This window comes from Leptopilina heterotoma, unplaced genomic scaffold (genome assembly GCF_015476425.1).
Source record: "Leptopilina heterotoma isolate Lh14 unplaced genomic scaffold, ASM1547642v1 Lhet_10569, whole genome shotgun sequence".
Taxonomy (NCBI): domain Eukaryota; kingdom Metazoa; phylum Arthropoda; class Insecta; order Hymenoptera; family Figitidae; genus Leptopilina; species Leptopilina heterotoma.
Window position 1 is genome coordinate 1 of NW_025110822.1, and position 7,500 is coordinate 7,500.

At 40.3% G+C, this 7,500-nt stretch overlaps 2 non-coding genes across 2 annotated transcripts; both read right to left on the reverse strand.

Annotated features, from left to right (window-relative positions):
• Nucleotides 1-2,062: 2,062 nt before the first annotated feature.
• LOC122502104 lies at nucleotides 2,063-2,217 on the reverse strand. The gene has a single exon (XR_006301612.1). It is a non-coding gene; the product is annotated as a 5.8S ribosomal RNA (ribosomal RNA).
• A 553-nt stretch (nucleotides 2,218-2,770) lies between these two features.
• LOC122502117 lies at nucleotides 2,771-4,687 on the reverse strand. Its single transcript, XR_006301614.1, has one exon. It is a non-coding gene; the product is annotated as a small subunit ribosomal RNA (ribosomal RNA).
• Between the last annotated feature and the right edge of the window lie 2,813 nt (nucleotides 4,688-7,500).

Below are 7,500 nucleotides of genomic sequence, written 5' to 3' on the forward strand. Positions count from 1 at the left end.
GCAGGTGAGTTAGTTACATCACTCCTTAGCGGATTCCGGGGACTTCCATGGCCACCGTCCTGCTGTCATAAGCAACCAACGCCTTTCATGGTATCCCATAAGCGTCGACTTTGGCGCCTTAACTCTGCGTTTGGTTCATCCCACAGCGCCAGTTCTGCTTACCAAAATTGGCCCACTTGGCACTCTGATCCGAAATCTCATGCGTTCATAAATTCAAGCAAGCCAGAGATCTCACACCTTTAAAGTTTGAGGAATAGGTTGAGGTCGTTTCGGCCCCAAGGCCTCTAATCATTCGCTTTACCAGATGAGACTCACTTAATTTTTTATTACAGCGAGTGCCAGCTATCCTGAGGGAAACTTCGGAGGGGAACCAGCTACTAGATGTTCGATTAGTCTTTCGCCCCTATACCAGTTCCGACGATCGATTTGCACGTCAGAATCGCTACGGACCTCCATCAGGGTTTCCCCTGACTTCGTCCTGACCAGGCATAGTTTCACCCATCTTTCGGGTCCCAACGTGTACGCCTGGGTGCGCCTCTACTTCGCAATTGAGTACGAGACGCCCCGGGAGTGCGGGGATGCATCGTAACGCAACCCATCCTCCCTTAGTCGACACAAAGTCACCTTCACTTTCATTACGCCTTTAGGTTTTGCGGTCCCAATGACTCGCGCACATGTTAGACTCCTTGGTCCGTGTTTCAAGACGGGTCCTGAAAGTACCCAAGCAATAGCGTCGCCAACCGGTATTTATTTGAGCCGGTCAGAGAGCAACACCGACCAACAGCTGAACAGGCTCGGGGACGGCACTAGGTCCGAACCACCAAGAAACACTATTCTCACTTGCAGTGTGCCTGACGCATTCAACAATAAGATGCGACTCAATACCATTTTCGAATACCGTCGGGCAGTCAGTTGGTTTATAACTAGGGGTCTGCCTTATACACACGTTAATGCGACAAGACAGGCTACCACCCAGACCGTAAACTGACACCCAACGGGTTGCGACGTTCTACTAGGGGAGAAGTGCACGCCGACAGCCCAACATATCGCAATAGTTTCGCACGTTCATAGGCCGAAGCCCTAAACAGTGACGAGAAAACCATACGAAAGCCAGTGCCGCTGACGATGAATCTCCCCATTCGATCTTTTGGGTTTCTCAGGTTTACCCCTGAACGGTTTCACGTACTCTTGAACTCTCTCTTCAAAGTTCTTTTCAACTTTCCCTCACGGTACTTGTTCGCTATCGGTCTCGTGGTTATATTTAGCCTTAGATGGAGTTTACCACCCACTTAGAGCTGCACTCTCAAGCAACCCGACTCTAAGGAGAGATCCTCCCGAGATGCGTTCCGGTCACTACGGGCCTGGCACCCTCTATGGGTAAGTGGCCCCATTCAAGATGGACTTGGACGCGGTACAACATCACGGGATAAATGGATCCTCCCAAACACTACATTTCTCAACGGCATAAACCGTGGGATTCAGTGCTGGGCTATTCCCTGTTCGCTCGCCGCTACTAAGGAAATCCTTGTTAGTTTCTTTTCCTCCGCTTAATAATATGCTTAAATTCAGCGGGTAGTCTCGCCTAATCTGAGGTCGTCATAAAGAAAATTTTAGTCACAAAAAAAAATAAACAACAAACATTAATTCACTTATTTGTATCAATAAGACAAAGCGTTCAAAATAAAATCTTGTACGATATATTTTTTTCTATATGTCATTTAATTCTGTTGGCATATTGATAATCATCGGTCTGAAGTATAACTTACTCATTGACACAATAACAACAACCAAACAGAAAATTTTAAATGCACAATATATCAATTAAACAAGTGTCTTTATATATTGATACGTGAATTTATCGTTCAATAGAAGTTGTTTGTGTTATTTCTTTTTCTTTCAAATGTGACTGAAATATATTCAACTTGTTTCAAATGACACCAATATTATATTTTCGAATTTCTAATAAAGAAAAAGAAATATATATTGATGAACATTCATTATTTCGCTTGAATCTTTTTTTCTCTATAAATAGAGAGAAAGATAAGCAGTTTTTATATTATAACGACCCTCAGCCAGGCGTGGTCCGGGAATTGTATCCGTGGACCGCAATGTGCGTTCGAAATGTCGATGTTCATGTGTCCTGCAGTTCACAATATGACGCGCAATTAGCTGCGTTCTTCATCGACCCACGAGCCAAGTGATCCACCGTTCAGGGTAATCATTTATATAAATTATATAATTTTTCAGAATTCGATAAGCCGTTTTTGATAGACAAATATTTTTCAAAAAAATAAATTTTTGAAAATGTTTTGCTTCAAAGCGGTTTGGTGCATTAATGTCAATAAGAAATATAAAATTTCAAACAACAAATGCACCGGCCGGCTGATACGCTAACGCCTGGATATTAAATAAAGAAAAAAATTAATTTTTCTATGATATTTATACCAAACGCGCGTAACGCTAGCATAAAGATGCCATTTAAGGCGCCGGGCGAAAATTCATTTAAAAACCACGGAACAACATTAATAAGCACAAAGGCGTATTTGTTATATCTTACAAAATACGACTCACAATGGCAGTGTTGCTCCTTTACAAGGTTACCACGGCAGACACCTTTTTTTTATAAAGTACACCAAAATCAAAAAAATTAATTTTTGTTTGGCTCGTTCAAAATTTTTTATATATTACATATAATAAAATATGTATATATAAATTTTATTAAGTAAAACAGACGATGCTTCGTAGAGCATACATTTTAACTGTAATACGTTAATGATCCTTCCGCAGGTTCACCTACGGAAACCTTGTTACGACTTTTACTTCCTCTAAATGATCAAGTTTGGTCATCTTCCCGGCAACATCGGCAATGCCGAAACACTGCCGCGCACCAGTCCGAAGACCTCACTAAATCATTCAATCGGTAGTAGCGACGGGCGGTGTGTACAAAGGGCAGGGACGTAATCAACGCGAGCTTATGACTCGCGCTTACTGGGAATTCCTCGTTCATGGGGAATAATTGCAAGCCCCAATCCCTAGCACGAAGGAGGTTCAGCGGGTTACCCGGGCCTTTCGGCCAGGGAAGACACGCTGATTCCTTCAGTGTAGCGCGCGTGCGGCCCAGAACATCTAAGGGCATCACAGACCTGTTATTGCTCAATCTCGTGCGGCTAGAAGCCGCCTGTCCCTCTAAGAAGATTTATTTGTACGTTGGTAGTAAAAACCCACCGACCGAAGCCGGGGGCCTTCAAGATACCATAAGGTACGCCTATTTAGCAGGCTAGAGTCTCGTTCGTTATCGGAATTAACCAGACAAATCGCTCCACCAACTAAGAACGGCCATGCACCACCACCCACCGAATCAAGAAAGAGCTCTCAATCTGTCAATCCTTCCGGTGTCCGGGCCTGGTGAGGTTTCCCGTGTTGAGTCAAATTAAGCCGCAGGCTCCACTCCTGGTGGTGCCCTTCCGTCAATTCCTTTAAGTTTCAGCTTTGCAACCATACTTCCCCCGGAACCCAAAAGCTTTGGTTTCCCGGAAGCTGCCCGCCGAGTCATCGGAGGAACTTCGGCGGATCGCTAGCTGGCATCGTTTATGGTTAGAACTAGGGCGGTATCTGATCGCCTTCGAACCTCTAACTTTCGTTCTTGATTAATGAAAACATTTTTGGCAAATGCTTTCGCTTCTGTCCGTCTTGCGACGATCCAAGAATTTCACCTCTAACGTCGCAATACGAATGCCCCCATCTGTCCCTATTAATCATTACCTCGGGTTTCTTAAAACCAACAAAATAGAACCGAGGTCCTATTCCATTATTCCATGCACAGAATATTCAGGCAAATGATAGCCTGCTTTAAGCACTCTAATTTGTTCAAAGTAAACGTACCGGCCCACCTCGACACTCGATAAAGAGCACCGCGATGGGATATTAGTTGGACCGCCCCCGAAGGAGCTAAGCCCACCGGTAGGACGTCTCACGAGCATGTCAGTTAAACACCGCGAGCGGCGAACCGACAGCGTGCGACACAGATTCAACTACGAGCTTTTTAACCGCAACAACTTTAATATACGCTATTGGAGCTGGAATTACCGCGGCTGCTGGCACCAGACTTGCCCTCCAATTGATCCTCGTTAAAGGATTTAAAGTGTACTCATTCCGATTACGGGGCCTCGGATGAGTCCCGTATCGTTATTTTTCGTCACTACCTCCCCGTGCCGGGAGTGGGTAATTTGCGCGCCTGCTGCCTTCCTTGGATGTGGTAGCCGTTTCTCAGGCTCCCTCTCCGGAATCGAACCCTGATTCCCCGTTACCCGTTACAACCATGGTAGGCGCAGAACCTACCATCGACAGTTGATAAGGCAGACATTTGAAAGATGCGTCGCCGGTGCGAGACCGTGCGATCAGCACAAAGTTATTCAGAGTCACCAAAGTAAACGGTGGACGAGCAAAGCCCGCCACCGATTGGTTTTGATCTAATAAAAGCGTTCCTTCCATCTCTGGTCGGAACTCTGGTTTGCATGTATTAGCTCTAGAATTACCACAGTTATCCAAGTAAATGTGGGTACGATCTAAGGAACCATAACTGATTTAATGAGCCATTCGCGGTTTCACCTTAATATGGCATGCACTTAGACATGCATGGCTTAATCTTTGAGACAAGCATATGACTACTGGCAGGATCAACCAGGGAGCTTTGAATATATCTTTCAAGTAATATTATAAAATAATACACTCTCAGAACACTCAAGCTTCTTTTTATAAATATTGAGTGAGAGAGTATAAAATATATAATATGAAGAGGGTCTTTTAAACATCGAAAGAAACATTTTGTTCTAAACGATGAGACTCACATACAACATATATTTAATATATATTTTTATAACTGCTCTCCTTATATATTTTTGTTTTTTTTTTTATATAAGGGCATTCGTTCAACATTTACAGATTGAGTCGCCCTCATTTTATATATTTTGACTCGAAATCCGTTCTTTGTACATTTCAAAACGTACTCTCAAATATATTATATACAAGATATATAAATTTTATATACCCATCGTTAGACTTTGAAAAAGTCGTCTTGTTAATGTCTTTAGACATTTTTTCGTTAAAAATTTTATTTTCAACTTATTCTCGCTCGGAATCGAGTGAGTCGATGCTCTGTTGTATAAGTATAAAATTATTTTCAAAAATGAAAAAATTCATACTAAAACGCCCAAGGCGCTCGTCACATAAGGGCCATTTGGTCTTAGACGCCGACCCGTGACAATGCTGTGCTTACAAGGATCCAAATCAAAAAAAAAAGTGTACCGCGATTCATGGTCTTATGCATTAACTCTTATGCGAAAAGTCTCCAAGTGATGTACACTAGCCCGAACAGGTCTTCAAGTACTTAACCAATAAAATACAATTTTTTCTTTTTTCAATTCGTCTAAACCCAACTCATATCTATTCGACAAATTTTTCAAAGTTCCCGTGCGCATTGCTTTTATATATCGTCTAAACTAAACTCATCTTCACTCAAAAAATGTTTTCAAGCGAAAAAAAAAAATTTTTTTTTTTTTTTTGAAATTATTTTTTTTTTTGAAAAATTTTTGGTGCGCATTGCTTTTTCATTATTCGTCTAAACCCAACTTATATACAATCGAAAAAATTTTTCAAATACCACTCCTTATAAGGATCCAAATCGCAAAAAAAAGTGTACCGCGATTCATGGTGTTATGCATTATGTCTTATGGGAGAATTCTCCAAGTGATGTACACAAGACTAAACTGGGCTCCAAGTACTTTGAGAAAAAAAAATTTTTTTTTTTTTTACATTATTACAAGCCTTCCTTCTCAAGCATTGCTTCCTCCTCAAAGCTAGTAGCCGAGTGATCATTTTGAAAAATTGTCTCTCAATCGTCTAAACCCAACTCATATCCGATCGAAAAAAATTTTCTAAGTCCCCGTTCGCATTGCTTTCAGAGACATCACTTGTCCTAAAGTTTACACTTGTCCAATGTATAAAGAGTGTTCACAAGTCCAAGGTATATAGAGTTGTCACAAGTCCAATAGTTTACAACTTGTCCAATGTATAAAGAGTGTTCACATGTCCAAGGTTTATAGAGTTGTCACAAGTCCAATAGTTTACAACTTGTCCAATGTATAAAGAGTGTTCACATGTCCATGGTTTATAGAGTTGTAACAAATGAAATAGTTTACACTTGTCCACTATAATCAAAGTGATCACAAGTCCTAAAGTTTACTTTTGTCCGCTATATAAAGAGTGATCACAAGTCCAAGATATATAGAGTTATCACTTATTCATTTGTATTAAGAGTGATCACAAGTCCATGGTATAATATAAGTTGAGTTGTCACATGTACAATAGTTTGCACTTGTCCAATTTATAAAGAGTGTTCACATGTCCAAGGTATATAGAGTTATCACTTGTCCAATTTATTAAAAGTGTTCACAAGTCCAAGGTATATAGGGTTGTTAAAAATACAATAGTTTGCACATGTCCATTATGTAGATAGTGTTCACAAGTCCAATGAATATAAAGTTGTCACAAGTCCATTATATACAGAGTGATCACAAGTCCAAAGTATATAGAGTTGTTACAAATCAAATAGTTTGCACTTGTCCATTATATAAAGAGTGTTCACATGTCCGAGGTATATAGAGTTACCACTTGTCCAATTTATTAAAAGCATATGGAGTTGTCACAAGTACAATTGTTTGCATATGTCCATTATGTAGAGAGTGTTCACATGTCCAATGAATATAAAGTTGTCACACGTCCACTATATTCAGAGTGATCACAAGTCCAAAGTATATAGAGTTGTTACAAATCAAATAGTTTGCACTTGTCCATTATATAAAGAGTGGCCACAAGTCCATGGTATAAGTTAAGTTGTCACAAGTACAATAGTTTGCACTTGTCCAATTTATAAAGAGTGTTCACATGTCCAAGGTATATAGAGTTACCACTTGTCCAACTTATTAAAAGTGTTCACAAGTCCAAGGTATATAGGGTTGTTAAAAATACAATAGTTTGCACATGTCCGTTATGTAGAGAGTGTTCACATGTCCAATGAATATAAAGTTGTCACATGTCCACTATATACAGAGTGATCACAAGTCCAAAGTATATAGAGTTGTTACAAATCAAATAGTTTGCACTTGTCCATTATATAGAGAGTGGTCACAAGTCCATGGTATAAGTTGAGTTGTCACATGTACAATAGTTTGCACTTGTCCAATTTATAAAGAGTGTTCACATGTCCAAGGTATATAGAGTTACCACTTGTCCAATGTATTAAAAGTGTTCACAAGTCCAATGCATATGGAGTTGTCACAAGTACAATAGTTTGCACATGTCCAATGTATAAAGAGTGTTCACAAGTCCAAGGTATATAGAGTTGTTAAAAATCCAATAGTTTGCACTTGTCCACTATATACAGAGTGATTAAAAGTCCAAGATGCTAATAATCTAAACCCAACTTATCTCTTGAAAGAGTTT